Source organism: Agelaius phoeniceus, chromosome 5 (genome assembly GCF_051311805.1).
Source record: "Agelaius phoeniceus isolate bAgePho1 chromosome 5, bAgePho1.hap1, whole genome shotgun sequence".
Classification (NCBI taxonomy): Eukaryota; Metazoa; Chordata; class Aves; order Passeriformes; family Icteridae; genus Agelaius; species Agelaius phoeniceus.
In genome coordinates this window covers 15,586,282-15,606,884 of record NC_135269.1, presented here as the reverse complement: position 1 = coordinate 15,606,884, position 20,603 = coordinate 15,586,282, and the positions used below count along the sequence as shown (strand labels likewise).

General features: G+C 44.6%; 1 protein-coding gene across 2 annotated transcripts in view; it reads right to left on the bottom strand.

Moving 5' to 3' along the window:
• Positions 1 to 19,937, bottom strand: part of STK38L (serine/threonine kinase 38 like) — a 46,031-nt gene extending 26,094 nt beyond the window's left edge. The window contains exon 1 of one of the 2 annotated variants that reach the window (XM_054630918.2): positions 19,811 to 19,937. The gene's annotated coding sequence lies outside the window, so the exon portion shown is untranslated. Of the gene's footprint in view, positions 1 to 7,459; positions 7,776 to 19,810 lie in introns of those variants that run through there. The other variant, XM_054630917.2, reaches the window with a different exon arrangement.
• Positions 19,938 to 20,603: the final 666 nt, after the last annotated feature.

Here is a 20,603-nt window from a genome sequence, read left to right as displayed (position 1 = left end):
GAGGAACCATTACCAGGCTGAAATTAATTCTTTTTAAAATAGTTTGGGTGAGGCTGGTTTCACCTGCAGGGATTGACAAAGGCCACCCTGCCCCAGGCTGAGCCCACTTGGCCCTTCCCATGGAGTCATTCCAAAACGGGAAATAAGCGGGCATGGCCTCCTTGTCTTTTAATCTGGCTCGCAGAAATTAATCTCAGAAATCATTCCAACACACCCGCAGTAATGATAAGGAAATATTTCCTAATATGGAATAAAAACTGAATATTGGAGTTGTGCTGCACTCCAGGATTTCCTGCTATTCAACACAGCTGAGCAGCAGAAGTCTCCCATGAACAGCGGCCGAGATTCAGCTCTCTGCTGCTTTCGACGAGCAGCGAGAGCAAATTCATTTCCCTGACAGGAAAAGGTACAGGCTGAAACTATGTATGGGTATACAAGAGTATACAGGGGAATATATGCATTAAAAACCCCTAGGGCTACCTACACCTATGTAAGATCCATAAACTATGTTTATTTCCCTTGAGGGTTAATATTTTGTCCATTCAAGTAGCAAAAAAACTTTTGATCCAAACGTCATAACCTTGGATTTCACAAACAATGGGAGACTGGCCATGTGAAATTTAGAAAAGCAGATCTACTAATAAGGTCACTTCCATCTCAGCTCCACTGGCCTTCAGCCTTTGGTGATACAATTACATTCTTTAAGCTCTACTGTCAATAGCTCTGTCCCAAAGTGAGGAGCACATTTCGAGACATTCCGTACTTAAAACACTCCCTCAGCACTGAAGGACACACAATGACTTACCAACAGCTCCCTGAGCTCAACTCTTTCAAATAACTCATTTTATTCCCTTTTCTTCTTAAGACACTCCAGCCATTGGGGTTTAGCAGTACCCACTCAGGCTGCCTCACTGAGCATGAGTGTGTGGCTGTGGGCAGGACTGCCCCACCCACCCAACCTCACGGACAGAGGGGACACACAGGGGTTGTACTTCTGCTCCACCTGCAGGGGTGGAGGGCCGGAGCCAGGACCAGGAAGGGAACAGAGGTGCTGGTGTCTCCACACACTGCTGTCATGCAAGGAGTGCTCCACGTGGGAGGTCAGCTCAGGACAACACTCTGGATGACTAAATGAAGCATGAGACGTGATGAGGGAACCAGACCTGCAGTCTCAAGCAGCCACTCCTTTACTTCCAGTGTTTACCACTGCGTGCATTTTAACTTCCTGGGGACAAGAGAAATCAGTAGCTTGTTGGAAAGCCAACAGTGCTCTGCAATGAAATAACATTTCATAGCTTGCTTCAGCTCACTTCTATCTGTCCTTCCTCCTGGCTCTCCCCACGTTTCACAATGCTGCAAATCCTTCTTTTCTCAAAAGTGTCTAAAAACAGGAAGCTTCTCTATTTACTGGAGTAATTGCATTCCTGTGCACTTAAGCATTCTCACAGCTTTTAGCAGGTTCTTGCATCCAGGCCTAATTGTTTTAAGACCCATTGAATAAACTGGCATAAAAAAGGCCATGCTAAATATCTTGCTGCAATGTTTTGGATCATGAAATAATTACAGAGCAAGGGCAACAATCATAAATCTGCTTCCTCCTCAGTTATTGATTTTCTGGATAAAGTCCTACTCAGGTCCATGACCCCCTCTAAAACATGTACAACTGCCCAAAGGTAACATTCAGTCACAGGGAGTTTCTCCACATCTTTTGTGACAAAGAGGCAAAAGTTGGGAGAAAAGCAATGAATAAGCAAAGAAGCTTCCAACACAGCACCAGTGCAAGTTTCAAGGAAACTGTGTTACATTTTCAGATGTCATCCAAGAAGCTCTGCTCTTAGATTTTAGGTATTTTGTAATGCCCTTCTACTTCCTAAGGAGCCTAGGGAAGCAGGGCCTTTGGAATTTAGGAGGGACTCTGCACTGAAGAATGCTGGAGAAGAAGACACCAAGTTTGCTTTTCTTTTCCACTGATGTATGTTCAAATCCCTGACTCTTGCCAGGCTCTTTTTAGATCACATCAATCAAATTAAGTAATTACACATGATAAGTCTGTGCCAGCAAAGGAGCTGACTGCTAAATGAGATGCAGAACATCAGTGCCCGGCCATGGCCTGTGCAGTGCCTCCAGTCAGGGTTAATGAGCACAACAGATCCCTCTGGCCCTGCAAATGCAGGTAGTGTCTGTTGTCAGTGTACACAATACTGAAGAACAGATGTTTGCCCATTCAAATCCCACTACAGCACTTCATTCCTTGAACTGGGATATTTGGAGCAGCAGACAGCTGTTGGCACACAAAGCAGACTAACTTGGTGAGGGCCCAGAGATAAAGAGATGTCTGTGGTTTCCTGATGTAAGAGAGGAGCACATGGTACCACCCTCCTGGTGCCTGAAGCTGGGAAGCAGATTTGGAACTGTGGGGATGTAGCTGAGCCATACTCTTACCACCAAATCACCAGCAACAGAGGTGGAGAATGAAGCTTTATCTCATAAAGGAATCCTAATCACAACACCTAATCCCTACAGTGATAATAAGGATCACTGAGAAGAGAAAGCTTTTCCACTGTGCCTTATCTCAGGCTGGTTTAGGGGAGAACAGTCAATACAACTGTGGTCTCATATTTCAACATTTCTATCACACTGAGAATGCATATATCACAAACACACAGCAAGTGGGTAGCTGCAATTTATCCCTCTGAAATGTAGAGGTTTAGGTAGAGAGGAAACAGCTCTTGCAGAGGCAGACTGCCTTGTGAAATCCCAGAGTCTTCCTGCAGCCTTTCCTTCACATCCCAACTGCTCATCTCCTCCAGGGCTGAAGTGCACCAGGAATGCTTTGTTATGACAGTCTGTATGTCCACATAGCTGCATATTCACCTCCTACATAGCTGCATATTCACCCTTCTAGGAAGAGCAGAGGAAGGCAAAAAAGGAACTGCATGCAGGTCAGGTGAAAGATGATGAGGCCTGTGATGGGTATTAGCTCCTGGTGAGTAGTAATTCTCCAGCCTTGGCCTGGGAAAGTTCACTCAGAATGGGAGTTGTTTTCCTTTAAATTCACCTCAGATATTTGATTCTATTACCTGGTTTCCAAGTTAAAGGAAAAGAGAAGCAAACCAGGATAAATGGTTTATCAGAGCCAGAGCATTTATAAATGTGGATATATGCTCTGGCTATATCCAGCTGCAAGGGAAGTAGGGGAAAAGGAACAGAAGAGATCTGCTTAAGTTTCTATAAGATATTAAGGCTGTATGTTAAACATGCATGAAAGGGTAAATTTCCAGATTAAAAATAAATAAATAAAATTTAAAGAGCCAGTTTCCTAAGCTTTCAAGATGAAATAGATTATGGCAACAAAAGCAGAAAAATATGATAAATTCTCTAGGAGCAAACCTTTCCCACCAAGGAAGCCTTCAGAACAGAAAGCCTTGGATCATGTTCTGAGGGCTAAGCACTCTCTTGACTGAGAAAAGGAGCAGGACCCATCAGTAGAAGAAGGACTCTTCACAGAACAGGGGTCACCTCAAGCAAAGGAGAAGAAACACTTGTGTTCCTACAGAATGGCTCTCGCTGCTCCTTTTCAAGGTGAAAGTCTCTACTGCCCCTGTAAGGTGACCAAGTGTCATTGAGCCTCCATTTCTTTATCTGTCAAGTGCAGATAAATACAAGTGGAGCTACCTGCAGGAAATCTGAACGGAAATACTGGTTTTGTACAAACAATGGGTCAAGATGGAGACTGGTGGAGTGGCAAATAAAGGCTACTTTCAGGCAGTGATCTGAATTGCTTGACAAATTGCATACAAGCAGCTATTTCCCATAAATAGTAACCAGAGAAAAACCCAAATATGCCGTAGGAAGAATGAGATCATTTCCACTTTTGAAATATTATTTAACATTAACATTTCCTTATGGGCATGGGCCCTATGCTCAAGGCCTTTACACAGAAAGGACAGGAATTGCTGCCAAGTGCTGCTTCAAGGACTTGTCAGTGCAGGTCTACAATTGGTTCTTAGAAAGACAAGAAAATTCTCAGCAGCCAGGGCTACAACAAAGTCCCTTCCTCTCCACTGAGCTGATCCCTCAAGTCCCAGCCACACATTCCTACAGTTTTCCTAATAATGCAGCCACAGTCCAGTTAGGGCACCTCAGCAGCCAGACAGAATTAAGCTACCAACCAGCCAATGCTCTTGTGAAAAGGAGACCACTCTTCCATAAGATCAGCAAATTGGTTTGTCCCATCCTCCAACTCCACAAATTCAGTGAAAGAGGAGCAATTAAATAGGGACAGGCACAGAGGACAAGGGGGAGAACAGCACTGTCCCTTTTGCAGGCAGCCAGACTTGGACTACATCCCAGTAAAGTTTGGATACACTTGTGGCAGTGGGAGTACAGGGCTGTCCCTTTGGACAGAGGCCATTTATGTCACATTGGGTGCAACAGAAAGCCCAGAGCCCCACAGTGGCAACTGTTATACAAACAATGACTCTCACCAATGAGTCACATCCCTCTTGCCCCCACTTTGGCTGGCTCCCTTTGGAAATGGGCTGGTGAAGAGGAGAGCTGTGCAAAGCTCTCAAACCACAGGCTGTAAGTACTTTCTGACATTCCCTTCTCTTCAGGCTGCAACAGTACAGAACACAAACCATTTGATTCTGATGGGAGTGGTCAAGGTGAGGCTAATCATGATGAACAGCTGAGCACCCATCCATGTGCTGCACTCCCCATGGATTACCCCAGTCACATTTACAACGTCCAGGAAGGATTTGTACCATGTGCTGCTCCCATTTGCCTTGTGAGCTCTCCCAAACTCTCCTGAGGCACTGCTTGCTTCCAGCACGCTCAGCAAAGCCCAGCATGGACAGCAAGCTCCAACAGCAATGCTGAGCTGCAGCAGAAGCCCACCCTGCAGCACACACAGACACAACCTGTACTTGAATCTGAATAGTTCTATGGCCACTCAAACACTTAACGCAATGCCCAGTACCTGATCTATGGGAACACATCAGGAACATCCACTTAAAGGCCCATCCTAATTTCTCACTCATTCCTTAATGCATCTCCTCTCAGTCTATTCAACCACTCTCCCAGAAGAGTTGCCTGCTCAGGTATCCCTAACAAAGCCTCTAATGGTGACTTGAAGTGCACAAATCCTGCAGAATAAAACCACTTTAAGTCTCTGTCATTTGCCAGTGATGCAAGCATTGAAGTAGTGAATATCTGGAGTTTTCTGTTTTTAATTGCAGATGATGTATGCACAGAGGAAGGATGCTCTTGTGGCTACAGCACAAGAAACTGCATTAAGTAACAGATGATCTGGATTCTATTTTATTTCCTATGTGCAAAAACAAACCATACAGAAAGAAAAAGAAAACATGTACTTAGGGTGTGCCTCAGTCACCCTACAAGAAAGCAAACACCATTCCTGTAGCCAGCAGATCATGTTAGGAGGCTTAAGGAGTTCACAGGCACAAAAGACTGGGGTCTTAAGTATTAAGAAGTTATTAATTCATTCTGAAAATTCATTATTTCACTTAAAACATATGACACATGTGGGCCCTCCTTTTTAAGTGCACTTGTGTGAGCTGCCCATTTGAGGGCTGCAGCCAAGCATGGGTATGTATATTGTGGGTTTGGAAGGGCGTGTGGCAAGATAAGCACCTGAGACAGCTTGCACTGTTCCAAAGATAGGGCTGAAATCCCACCATGAATTCAGAAACAGGGGAAAAATATATGGGAATGAGCAACAGGAAGGACACTGAATATCAATGCTCTGCAAGAGGCCAAATTTGGTGATAGCATTTCCAAGCTGAGCTCCAGCAGCCTTGGAGAAATGCTGCTCTTGTGAGTCCAGCTGAGAGCATTCCTCCAATGACTCTCCAGTCAACGTTTACATATTCTGTTGCTCACATGCAAATAACATTAATCAGCTGCTTTTAAAGCACTGATAAGTAGGCAACCTTTGGAGAGTTTTACAGTTTCCCAGTAAAGCCACACACAATATCAGGGATGTGGTTTGTCACACTGATATAGCACAGCGTAAGAGAGAACATGTCCCAGTTTCACAAATCACAAGGAAGCAGCCGCTCTGCACTATTCTCTTCTCTTCTGAAAATGTAAGGAGCACAAAAAACAAAGAAAAAGTAGTCCAATAAAGTAGTATTAGCACAGAATTAAAAACATTTACATCTGTGATTCCTCAGATGATTAATTATTGCTTCAATTGAGCCTTAAAATATATTTTAACTTGCACTCATTTACAAAATGAAAAGCAAGTGAAAGCCCTTATTTTAGAACTACCCCTGGCAGTCAGAAAAGGTCTGGGAGAAACTAGCACTTTTTACTCCACAGATTATGCTCCATTGATACTGAGCCCTACCTCCCTAGCCTCGATCCTTAATAAAAAATTCATTACTCTCCCCAGATCTAAGATGGTAACTCAGGGTTGGAAGCATGATCTGGAGGCTAGTCCACCTTTTTTTTTTTTTTTTATCCCCTTGAGCAAAATTTGGCAAAATAAATTATGGAAATTTCAGCAAATCCTGAAAGCACAGGGAAGCTGCTCTGCTGGTAGCCTCCAGGAGGGAAGGTGTGCCCTCCCTCTTCCCAGCATGCTCAAAGCTGCAAAGGTCTCTTGGGGTTGCCAGCAAGCCTCAAGCTGCTTTCCTCTCCTCTGGGTTATCCCTCGTGTTAATAATGCCAGAAAGGATCTCCATCTTGCAATGAACTGCAGGCTTTATTCTGTTGCTTCCTGTGCCATGTACCTTCTGTATGCTTCCCTGTGCCATGTACCTTCCACCCAGGCTTCAAGCAAATTATGTTTTGCCCCTTGAAAATATTTTCCAACCAGATCTGGAGGTACTTTGCAAAACTGAAACATAAGACACACGATCTTGATAATGCAAGCTGGCAACTGTATCACCTGGATTGAGAAGGAAATGAAGTAAACCCAGCCTTCAGTCCTGGCAGGATTTTGAAGGTGAACAAGCAAGGGAAGATCCCTGACTTGTAACAAGTATCTGCAGCAGCCTGTAGGGAACAGACCCCTTCCATGTAGTAGCAGAAATTTATCCAAGAAAGCAGAGAATCCTAGAGCCATCATGGTTGGAAAAGACCTGCAAGATCAAGTCCAGTCCTTGACCAAACGCTGCCACATCAACTCAACCACAGCATAAAGTGCCAACTAAAATAATTTCTTGAACACTTCCAGGGATGGTGAGCCACACATGCTGACACAGCACTTGCCACATACAGTTCTCAAAAAATGCAGACAATTTCAGTCTGATTTCAGAAATGCAAAAAGCAAGGCATAACAAAATTAATCAGAGCCACCAAAAAATAAATTAAATCAAAAGTTAACTATGCAGCACAGGTGTCTGAGGCACAAAGAGTAACTTGCAGAAGCTGCCAAAAACCTTAAGGAAGAGCTGAGACACAGAATGAGTGCATTAGTCCTGAATCTCACCTTGAGTTTAGTATTACAGTCAGATCAGGTCAGCGCTGGGCAAAGACACGCTGCTCCTCTGGCAAGGCTTCACACAGATACACTTTTGAAAAATAAAGTGTGTGCACTTCAGGAACATAAAAATGCTTTATGGAATCCTATTTTTAACACTAAATGCCACAATGAACTATGGGAAAATCTAGAATTACAGCAGGAAACAGAAGAAAATGTTCAGTTGACTTGAGCCCGGGGATTTTTCAGAGGTGCAACTGCAGAGGATCACAGGAGCCCTGGGGCTCTCAGCTGCTGTTGAGGGAGCACATTCTTCACGCTCTTCTGGAGAAAAACAAACAGATCCTGACCACTCTGCTGGCAAAACAAAAGGAGGCTGGGAATTCACAAGTTCTTGCTTGCACCTGCAGGGATATTTAACAAAAGGGAGCCCACTAGATCCTGTTATTGTTGACATTTCACCTGCTCCAGGGAGCTACTCAGAAGTCACACAGCAGTATCAGGGTGTGATACTCCAGGCAGCACAACTGCAAGTCCACCCAGGCCTTCCCTGCACCCATTTTTTCCAACTGTAGTCACCCTTGCAGGAGGCAGAAGCAAACATCTCCTCCCAGTGCTTCTCCAAGTCCACTGAGCACCCAGGATGGTTAAGATGTCCAACTTTTAAACACCCAAGGCCAAGTAGATGAATCCTGCCTGGCATCTGACACAATGCCAACTCTCATTGTGCTGAGAATACCTGGAATGAGTCTTTGGATTTTGCAGTTGGCTTCTCCTCATAATCTCCAAAGCCTCTAACTGTTGGCCATGCCTGCAACAGCCTTCTCAAGCACCTTTAGAGATTCATCCTCAGTAAACAGTCCTACAGCAAACAGATTTCACTTTCAGTTAAGTTATGCTCCAAAAGCCCAGTGAAGCAAACAAAATAGGTGGCATCCCTCATTCCCATCTGCACCACAGGACACTGGACCCTCTGGCAGAAGAGGGCCAGGCAAGTCTGTAATGTGGATAGGCACAGCTCCCACCAAATTTAAGACACATTGAATCCAACTGTGGCTTGAGCATCTTGTCATTTTTACAGCCTTTAACTCTGGGCACCTCACAGACGGTAAAAATATTCTTCACATAAAGAAAGAAGATGAAGATCTGAGGCTCTATATATAGTGTTTGCTAAAAATACCTCTTTGGAGACATCCCTTGCCAAATAGGTGCCAAAACTTCAAAGGCTGAATTATCATGTTGAAATATTTGAAATGCAAGTTGTTGTGATCCTTGTGAGGCATGGCTGGCAGGCAGAGATGGCATCTTTCAGCTCCAAGACCTGGTCCAGGCAGTAACTGGAAACAGCTCTTTGGTGGCTTACGTGAAATGAGTCAAAGGATCTCAGTCCAGCTCTCAGCAAATTAGGAACCACATTACAAAAGCATCTGTAAGAGTCACTTCCTTTGTTGATACCAATCTGAAGGCCAAGGACTGAATAAGGTAGGGAAAAAGGATTGTTCTCCCTCAAAATAGCACTCTCCTTCAAAACACAAATTGCTTTTACCAGCATCTTTTGTGGAAGCATCCCAGTGCATTTTTGCTAAATATGAACTAATCTAAGTATTCCTTTAAGTAATACCTAAAATCCAACACTTTACCAGTAGTAAAGCCCAAGACCGACTGGCTTCCAACATGCTAGAACCATGCAAAAGGAGAGCAGGAATATTCCCATCCCACATTCTAACTGTATTTCTTTCTGGAGCCAACAGAAGTTTCAGAGCTCGCAAGCATTTTTCTTTAAGAAAATTTAGCACAGAAGCAGAGGTTCCCCTTGAACCAACCACCTCATTTCAAAGAAATCAATCATTAGTTGCATTTGCTTGTATCTTGCCAGTAAAAGGGCATGAAGCAAGGGAGCCAAATTTAGAAAACTAAGTAACAATATTTTAGACTCTGCTTTAAGTAAACAAAGTAATTTTAGCTGGATGTGTCACAATTCAGAGCAATAGCTTTGAAAGCATCACTCGATTCCATTAATTAACTGGAACTTTTTGGGATGGCACAAGGTAACTGAATCTAATCACACAATATTAGGGGATTGGTGCTGCTCAGTAAATTCAGAGATGCCAAGTTGAGCAAAAAAGAATGTGTTTCATTCAGAGATGAAAGCCTTCTGAATTTTGGTGCTTTGTAAACAGCTGCTAAACTGATTGAACAATGCCTGTGAAGAACACAAGGTCAAATGTGGTCAGTACCTCAAAGAGCACCACATTTCAATATTGAAAAAGCACTCGTGAAAAGCATCTCAGCACACCCATATCTGCCTAGCACTTAAATAACGTCCCAAGTATCCACAACAGAGGCAGGATTATTCTTTGTCAGTCCCCTCTCCCTCAAAACTGATGAGAATTAAATCACCAAATTCAATATGGGAATAGATTTATCAAAAAAAGAGGCTTCTTGGTTAGAATTAGCATTGACTGAGGTACCAAAGGAAATCAAGAATTACAAGAAATTCTTAGCTGTTTCTTTTATTCACACATTAGTCAATGCCATTAATCTGGAAAGCCATTGGAATGCATTCAGTAAAGCTTCCTTAGCAAAATTTTATTTCATTTAAGTCAGGGTCAAGCATAAACTACCTTCCTGATCGACCCAAGGAAGGGAAAGCAAAGGCAGGTGCTTGCTGCAGCACAGGACAAAAAGCTCCTGTTTCCCTGCCTTGATGTACATAAATACTGGCAGCCCACTCGTGTCAGTGACTTCATCTTGTAAAACAGGTGCTTTGCTGACAAGATCATCCCCACCCCTGAAGGAAGGAAGCTGCACCCAAAGCACCGATTCAGATGTTCCAGACAGGAGTCTGGCCTTCCATCCAAGACAAATATGGAGCTGGAGCTGCAATGCTCCTGGCTTGGGGTTTCCCAGTTTGCAGTATCTGAGGAGGATTTATGTTAGGATTCAAGGAGAAGGGGGGTGGGTGGTCCTTAATTAACCAGCCTTTGTGGCAAAACCCAGCCTTGCCTCGGCGTGCAAGTGAGGGAGGGAAAGCACTAGGATTCCACAGTGACTTGAGAAAATCTCATCCTGCAACTGCATTCTCCAGCTGCACACATGCAGATGCAGATTCACTCTCCCTAATGTCCTAAGTAAGGATAGAGAAGCTTTTGTCTTCTCAGTCTGTACATCTTTAAAGATGACACAACTGATGAGGAGCACTTCAGGAAAAGAACCAAGAAAATACATTTATGCTCTGGTTCTCAGACTGAGAAAATTACAAGCATAGAGAAATAAGAAAGACACTGTCAGGACTCATTTCAAAAATTAGCTTCTACAAGATAAAAATACAAACAACACTAACAGCTTCAGTTTCTTGGATTTTTTTTTCTTAAAGCAAAACTCTCATTATAATTCTTCTCTTGCAGCCCTTGCTCCCCAAGCAGCACAAGCTCATTCTGTGCCTGGGGGTCAACACCTGAAACTGGGCTGAACCATAAACAAAACTGAAATTTGCTTTCAAAATATTGCTGCTTGTTTAACAAAAAAGGCAGAGAGAAAATTAGCTAAAACTACTTATCTTTATTACAGTATAACAATTTCCCCCCCCCTCAATTATTTCATAATTACTTCCTTTTTCTTTTGTGACTTTCCACTATGATTTCAATCCTTTCAAATGCAGTGATCCAAAGTACACATTAAAAAAATATGTGTATCTATTGGTCGTTCCCCCAGTGTTCCTTTTGACTGTAAAGATTATTTTACAGAGCAGAACATTATTTTGCTTATTTGAACATAAAAAGGGCAAGCATATTTCTTCTTTGTACCCTCACAAAGGCCAGAGTTTTGTATCTTACTGAGGACCAAAGGTGAAGGCAGCAGTATTTCTGGCAGGCTCCAAGGAACCTCTTTGCAGCAGAGGTGCTCAGCAAAGTTATTCTGTCAGCAGCCAGGCTGCAGCACAAGCTATGAGCAGCAGCTCCAGTCAGTGCTGTAGGTCAGCGTGTATTCAGACAGGAGAAATTCTCTCTTCCCTGGTTTTGGTGATACAATGTTCACCTCTTTCTCCTGAACTCTGAAAGGGATTTGTTCTTGCTTTTTTCATGTGCCACTACAAAAGTGGCTTACGTGTCTGAGAGCAAAAGCAGTCAGTTCATGTGAATCAGGTGCCCTCTGGGATTAAATGGGGCTTAAAGGTATCCAAGTGTGAGCCTAAGACTCTGGAGTTATGAATGAGCCCCAGCTGCCAGAGACAATGCTTACAATGCTTCCAGCCTGACCTGGGAGCAGGGAGCAGGGCAGGTTGTACTCAGATGCCTCCTGAAAAAACAAGTGGAAAGTTCCTTTAGGTCACTCTACAGCAGCAACAGCACCACCAATCCCCATGGAAGGAATTTGGATTAGAGCTGAAATACATTAACTGAAATAGCCACATACTGGTCAAGCCCACTGACACAGACATGGCCTGAAATTCTCTGCACTGATCATATCAGAATGGCATTCATTTCACACTCCTCATCGTGATAAAGCCCAGAGCAAGGCTGGGAAGACAAGAGCACACATCATCATTCCTGTCACAAGAAACTTTCATACAAGTTCACTTGCATCTAAATTACATGCCAGGTACAGCCAACCCCTTGGAAGGGCCAGAATTTACCTGCTCAAACTGATTAGCTGGTAAACACATTCTAATCCTCACCTGGACACCTCTGTATGTGACTAGCACACCAGCACAGCTGGAATCCAAGGACTCATCCCACAGATTTGTTCTCCTGTAGCACTACCATACTGCCTGGCCTCAAATATTGGAGACAGCCTTGCACATGGGACTCACAGTGACTTCAGTGCGTTCCTTCCTCTTGAAGGAATGGGTGAATGTTGCCTGTAAACACTGTTAATTACTGAGAACTAGAGCAGTCAAGAACTGGCGCAATATAAGAAAGGTAAAAAATTTTCCAATTTCTTTGAAGATTTGCCAGCAAAGCTTGACAATTTAAAGCATTCCACTTTGTTCTTTTCCCTTTATCACAGGCTCAGGAAAAAAAAAGACAAGAAGAAAAGAGAAGAAAAAGATTTAACAGGCAGAAGAATTCCCTTCTGTATTCTCTTCATCTCCCAAACAACTGGTATTGTTTCTCCAGATCTCCTTCTCAAAAATCTTCCTGCAATTCAATCCCCTATCTGAAACTATTTCTGAAGATGCTCGTTCCTACCACCACAGCTCATCATAACTTAGTGATATCCAACCCATGGTGCAGAGGCCTGGGAGGTGGATGATGGACTGAGAATGTGCTGAACCTTGACAGCAGTCTGGGGTTCACTGGGCTTGGGAACCACAGCCTCAGCCTCTGTTGCTTATTGGCATTTTGTCCAACTTCAACTTCACTTGGATTTCACAAAGAATAAGCAACTTACACGGGATTATTCCAGGTGTTCTTAACATAATTCTTGCAGGATTTTTTTTTTGGTCTGTTTGGTTTTTTTTGGTTTCTTTTTTTTTTTTTTTTAAAGGAAAAAATTACCCCACAGGAAAGTTTCTAATTGCTGCTTAGGCAATTGTGCAGTGAGGTCACCATATCCAGACTACAAGTGGGCTAAGATGCTCAAGTGGTGCAGACTTTATATGATCTCTCCTTCTCTGTTAAATTAAACACAGAGCAGGAGTGTCCATACAATAATTAACCATAAGAGGAACCATCTAACACACTTCAACATAAAGTGGTCATTTATATTCTTTGTTCACAGGAGATTTGAGAGATGAATTCATGAAGAATTCCTGTTTTAATAAACCTCAATTCTCTGCCCTCAGTCACTACTTCCTAAGACTACCTATGGCTGTGAAGATTGGGGAAGGACTAAACAATAAGACTTTACTAGATACTGTGCTTACAATATCACCAGGGTTGGTTTGTTTCTCTCCTCTCCTCCCCAATAAACCTGAATATTAATATTTCCTTTCCTACAGCATTCATGGAAATGTAGATACATGCTATAACTAATTTCATGAAGTGAAGGCAATAAATTAAACTATCAGCAGACAGATCAGTTTAGCAAGAGAAATTTTCCTTAGGCACAATAAAACTTCTGATTTACACAAGTGAAATATGGCAAGTCAGTCAAAGAACAGCCACACACCTGTTCAACCAGAGCTCTTTATCACTTTAGTGGAACCAACCAAGCACAAACAAAACCAATGACAAAGATGCAAGTTAATGACACCAGAAATTACACAATTCCTTTCTTTCACCTTATCTAGAAAGTTGGAATTTGCTGTGATGCACTTGACTGCCTTCCAAGACACGCAACTACAGGATGTGCACCACAAGGCAGCCTTACTTGAGAGAATCTCAGACTGGCTGGGTTGGAAGGGACCTTAAAGAACATCCAATTCCAGCCCCCTGCCATGGGCAGGAACACCTGCCACTATCCCAGCTTGCTCAGAGCCCCATCCAGCCTGGAACATTGCCAGGAATGGGGCAGCCACAGCTTCTCTGAGCAACCTGCGCCAGGGCCTCACCACCCTCACAGGGACAGTTTTTTCCTCATATCCAATCTAAACCTCCCCTCTGTCACTTTGGAGCCATTGCCCCTTGTCACTCCAGGCCCTCTTTCCATCTTTCCTGTGGGCTCCCTTCAGGCACTGCAAGGCCACAATGAGGTCACCCCAAAAACTTCTCTTCCCCAGGCTGACCAATCCCAGCTCTCCCAGCCTTTTAAACTGCCTTGCTGAGTCTCACCAAGAGTATTTGCTACACCAGTGTCTGATAAGCCACAGCCATTACTCCACTGCATGGGAATGTGCTTTAACAGCTGCCTGTTACCTGTCTGTACCAGCCATGGCTCTCACTGCTGAATGACTGCGTCCCACATCCCACAGAGAACCTTGTATGCATGTAAAATTCCCTTATAGTTCCAGATTTTACAGCTTGTTAAATTACACTTTTAATTACTGTTAAACAGCCTTCATTCTACATATCCAGTTGCTACTGTTTGAAGAAACAGGTACTCCCACTAAATCCTTACCTTGTGATTAAATTTGTTCTCCTTTCCTGCTCTGTGAATGCCACAGAGCACAGAACAGAGCAGTCTTCAACTTCAGCTGTTGTAAGAAACAACAGCTGTCTTTAAACAATGCAGTGCAATGTTTTTGTCTGGGGAGCTACTAATGTAAGCTTTCCTCTTCATACAGGACTCAGCAGGCTAAAAATTAGTGACATTTTAAGTGGAACAATTCTTTCATCATCAGGCTGATATTTGGCTGCCATTCTGGTTACCTCCCTTATAAGGCACCAGCAAGAGGGAAGGGCAGGGAACACATTATGCAACTGCTCATTGTAAAAAGTAATTAAAACAAATTTTAAGAAATGTCTGTAATAAACACTTTTCCAATATACAAAAGGAGCCTGATGCCATTGGTCTAAGGTCTGCCATTTCTACTGGGCTAATCTGGGAAAAGGAGATTTCTCCTGAAAGGAAAGGTTTTCCTCAGTTTTTATGGGAAATAGTGGAAGCCTGTGAACCAGCCCTGCCTTCTCCTGAGTCTGGTTCAAATCTAGCTAATCAGCCAAAGAGGCAGCTCTGCCCTGGGTAATGAAGGGGCAACACTGGGATCCCTGCATCCTGTTCCCTCCTCTGTGTGCAGATGTGATCCATGGAAATCTAAGACATCTAATCCCAAGTAAAGGGTTCTGCGGTGAGGCCATCCACATCTTGGCTGGTTGTACACAACAGCCCTCCTGCAGACAAGGAAATATCCTTTGGAATTTACCTATCAGTTCAGATGTAAGCAGGTTTTTACCAGTAAAGTCATAAAAAACCACTGAGACTTTTTACCCACAGAACAGACTCAAGACTCTCCAGAGTGGCAGTGATCTGGCAGGAAGAGGCCCCAGCTGTCTTTTGGGGGGTTCTCAGTGATCCTGGAGGAAGGTCATGGCACAGCACAAGCATGCCAAGAAGCTGTCTCCCTCTCTGTTGCAACAGAGACATGGAGCCTGTACCACCAGCAGAGCCCCCTAAGCACACACAGATCCCCACTTGTGACAAGCTGCTCCTGCCAAGCCCCTTTGCTTTGCTGTTTCTGCCTTCAGCAGCCACTGAGGGTAGTCAGGTGTCCTACTGAAGCGATGACTTTCATTCCTTCCTCATCCCTTGGCTATGGGAATGGAAGTTCTGTATGCCCCTGTGTACAAAGCTGAGTGCCTTTGCCACTCCTATGCTTTGGTGTGACCCAATATCTTCATTTTAACTGCAACCAACTGATGCACAACTGTGTTTCTCATACGCATTATTCTACTACAGTGGCTCATAAAAAGGGCTTTCAACCAAGTACAGCTTTCTGGGAAGGCCAGGTTTTCCAAGGGTTTGTCTGGGGATGGTCAGCTGGGTTTTGTTTTCCTACCAGGAGATTTAATTGCTAAAATACCTTGGCACATTTTATAAATGCGGTACTTAATGTGACATTACACACAGTGCTCTCAGAATTGTAAACAGCTCTCTTTATTACACAGAGTAGAAAAAGGTTTCACAACCTTTCATCTGGTCAAAGACAAGAAAAATATTTTTTGTTTCCCCTTCTGTGGAAGGAAATTTAACACACTCCAATATGCCAAGGTCTTTGCTAAGACTGGAGCTCCTCTACAGCATGTCAGTGATCACAGGCTCAAACTCTGGAACATAAGAGACATAGCTAATATAAGTTGCAGTACAGTAAACACTCTTCCTCTCCCATACAGGTTTGAGTTATCCCTTTACTTCCTCCCTCCCATAAATTCTGTCACCTTTGATAAACTTTATTTGTTTGCACAACCTGCACACACCAAACTATTACTTCATCATGACTGCTCCCTGTTACTAAAAGGTGAAGAGTTGATTCCCTTTTTACTACTTCAGGACATTCTCACTCTTCTGAAATCCCATAAACCCAGGCTACCATTTTAATCAACCACTGCTCTTTTTACTAGTAAAAACATAAAGACAACTGTTCCTTAGACAATCAAAATCCCATAGAAACAGTCTTCCAAATTCTAAGTCTCTTTTCTTCACATTCTGACCAGTTGTAACTCTCATGAAACCACAGGTCCGCTAACAAATTTGCAAGTCTGTAGGTATAAATATTAAAGACACACAACACAAACTAAGTTTCAGGTCTACAGTGCATACCAGCATACAAAATCCAACACCTAAATTACCAAGAAATCAGAAAATCAGCTACTTGAAGCATAAAAGTTTATATTCTTTCCTGATCCACCATTTTCCTTTGCTTTTTTAATCTGTAACAGGTATTTAATGATATATCAATGCATGCCTTACAAGATTACCTTATTTCACAAGTAAGGCAGTGTTAACTACAACAACTGCCCACTTCAATGCTTCCCATACTAGTAATGCTTCAAATTATTTATGTCAAGGAAACTGATTTTTTCTTGATCATTTATTTCTTCCCCTACTTCCTCTTTTGTTTTATATTGTTAAGAGGAAAATGTTCTATTACTTCCCCATGCAAATACTGGAGCAGTGGGACTGCTGAAGTTATTCTGTAGTTTTAAACTACAGATTTGCAGAATCTTCTGTACCAATCAAATTATAAAGTCTGCTCTGCTGCATTTGACAACTCATTTCTGAGTCTTCCAGACAAGACCCTGCCACCTTAAATACAGTTCACTATTTAAATTCATAACATGAAATAAATAACTCTTCCCTGAGTTCCTACCCCACAATATTAAATTGGCTTACCCAGTATAACAATTTTTTGCACAACAAAAGCTGTTATTTAATCGCCAGACTTGGAAAAATTCTGCACCAACCCATCTCAAAAATTAGACTCCAGTTATTTATCAAACCCATATTTTCAAGGCACAGCAATGCAATTACCACCAGTGGCAGGTCTGCTCTAAGTGCAGCTATATGTTAAAACGAGCAACAAGAGAAGATTAAATGATTTTGTGGACAATTGTATGTTTGATTTATGTCAACTGCCATTACCCTAAGACACAAAGCCTCTTTCTGGGAGACTAAAAGCAAACCATTTACCATATAATATCAGCTTAGCAGGCTTTGTACTGATGAATACTGCATTCAGAGAAGCAATTCTTTTCATTGCAATTTCCATGTCTACCCTGCACCTCCTGGAATACAAATATCAAAGTTTATCAACTGGCTTCACATTTTAACTAACACTCAGCTTAAACTTGGTGGGGAGAACAACATTTTTATTGGAATAAACATGGACTGAGCAAAAGCTGAATCTGTAGGGAGGAGATAAGCTTTGAAAGCAAGACAAACTCACTGCCTAGACAGATGCAGAGGACACAGTGACTAAGCTCCTTGTGGTCACCACAGGATTCAAGAGCCATCCCAAACTACAGCAGTAACCTAAATGATTAAAAAACTCCCCCCCACCATTCAAAGTTTGGGGACAAAAAGACAGATGAGCCAAGGGGGGCTACAGAGAACTCCTGAGAAAGAACAGGTGAGCACATCTTAGCCACACGCACTGAACTCCAGTGTGACATCCCATATTGCTCCAAGCCAGGGGAGCCCCACCAGGGACTCCACTGCGGATCAGACCACCCGAGGTCAGCTCACACAAGCAGGTCCACAACAGATCATCTGACTGAAACCCAAAATTTCTGTTCTCCTGGGAACGTTCCCTCACCAAGACCATAGGCCTGGTCCAAGTCCACTGCAAGTTAATGATGGGGTATGCATTTGCTGTTTGTTTTTTTAAGACAGACTAACTTTCTGAAGAAAGGCATGATACCTGTCCTCCGTAAATATTTGCCTCTAAATACTGCTTAGCTAGTGGCTTGGGATTTGTTTTCCCCTGAAATGTTTGAGAAATAAGTGTTTAGAATTTTTTAAGCTCTGTTAAGCAAAAATATTTAAATCGAACATATAGTATGCCATGTACATTATGAAAAACAAATGAGTCCACAGAGCTATGCAAATTTGACTTTTCCTATCCAAGACATTTCTTAACAAAGCCAGGAAAACATGTCTACATATGGCACAGAAGGTAAAACTGCAGCAATTCTACTGGATACAATAACAGATTTCTCAAATGCAATGAGGGTGCCCACTGATCGTCACTTCTCAGGTCAGTAGCCTGTGGGCTCCTATTTCTTTTCACTCTTCAGAGTAAAATTAAAAGCTGATATTCTTTCATTCCTGAAGGATAAGGAATGAAAACAATTTTTCAGATTCCTGTGTATATTCAGGCATCTTTTATGGAGCAGGCACAACTCTAGCGAGATTTATTAGCATCATAAACACTCATAAACGAGATCCCTCTGTTTTAAGTGACTTTTAAAAACTGTAATCAAAACACTGAATCAGTACACCTGACAAACCCCAACATCTACAGTCAACAAAAACCCCACTGCTCACCAGTAAAAACAGAAGGTAAAAGCAAAACCAATACATCCCACCAAATATCTTACAGGAAACTTCTCTTAAAAAAAAAAAAACAAAAAAAACCACCAAACAAAAACGAAACGTCGGCATTGCTTTTGATTCAGAGGCTACAGCAAGGCTCACTTATTCCCAGTGTGGATTTTGCAAGAGGAAGCCAGGTACATCAGCGAGGCACGCGTCTGAGCTCTGCTATTCTAACCCAAGGCGTTCCAGATCAAGTAAAACCAAACAACAACTGCGCGACCTCACTAAGTCCCTAGCATTTAACTTTTACCTGAGTCAATGGGAATTGTCTGGAGACACAGAGTACGAGCCGGGGAGAGCCAAACCACGGGGCCTCAACCCCCAACTCCTCCGGCTCTGCACAAGGTTTGGGATTTGCTCCTCCCGCGAGTGGAAACTTGTGAAGGTTGTTTGCTTTTCTAAGCGCATTACGGAGATAATTTCGGCCCTTTATTTATTTATTTATTTCTAAAGAGGGCAGGACACCCTTAAGCCCAGAACCACGTTCTGTAGCACGAGTACAGCCCAGCCCTGACCGTGCCGGCGGGGTCTCCGCACAGCCCCGGCCCTGCTCCCCGCGCCGGGCTCACCTCGGTCCCCGCACCGACACCGCCGGGGGCACCTCAGCCTCCCGGCCGGTGGCAGGGCGACAAGCCACCCCGGGGGCTGCAAGCAGAGCCACCCCGGGGGCTGCGGGACGAGCCACCCGAGGGGCAGGCGGGCGAACTGCCCCGCAGCCCAGAGCCACCCCCGATCGTCCCCGCAGCCGAGGCTGAGGCTGCGCTCCCTCAGCCTCCACGGCGATGGCTGCTCCTGCTGCCTCACGGTGCGGGGGGAGGAAAGAGGGGAGACAGGGGGAGATTCCCAGTCTCCAGCAACAGCGTGCCGGGGCTGTTTCCGCGGGCAGCGCCGGAGCAGAGGGTGCCCGGCTCCCCTCGGGACCCCGCTCGCCTCAGGACTCACCTCCCGCCCGGTCCGAGCGCGGCGCCGCCCCCGCGCTAATGGCAGCGGGCGGGCCCGCGGCGGGGGCCGATGTTTACCCGCCGGCTCTCGCGAGAGCCGCGCGCCGCCGAGCCCCGCTCCGCCATTGGCCGCGCCCGCCGGTGCGCGCCGCCCGCCCCGCCCCTGCCCGGCCGCCCCGCCCAGCGGCGGCGGCGCCCCGGGACAGGGACCGGGCGGGGAGGGAGCGGAGCGGGGCTGCCGCGGCTGCTGCCCTGCTCCAGCAGGGCCATCCCTGAGCGCACGGCACACGATTGGGTCCAGATGGTTCTGGAATATTCCCAGCGAGGGAGATTCGCCATCCTCTCCGGACTCGGTCGCTGCCCAGGACAGAAGTTCTGCCTCCTGTCCAGGTGGAATCTCCTGGGCTCAGTCCCTGCCCGTTCCTCTGGTGCCATTGCTGGGCCCCTGGAGCAGAGCCTGGGCCCTGCTCGGAGCCCTCTCTGCAGGCAGGGACACCCAGGGCTGAGGGCCCCTCTCAGCTGGGGCTCCTCTCCAGGCTGGACAGCCCCAGCTCCCTCAGCCTTTCCCTGCCAGAGATGCTCCAGGCCCTAAATCATCTCTGCAGCCTCCACTGGCCCCACTCCAGGAGCTCCATGTCCCTCCCGTGCTGAGCAGCCCAGGACTGGACACAGCACTGCAGATGTGCCTCCCAGGGCTGGACAGAAGGGCAGGATGATCTCCCTTTACCTGCAATCCATGCTTTTCCCAATGCACCCCACGGTGCTGTCCCTGCAGCCCAGCATAAACCTTGGCA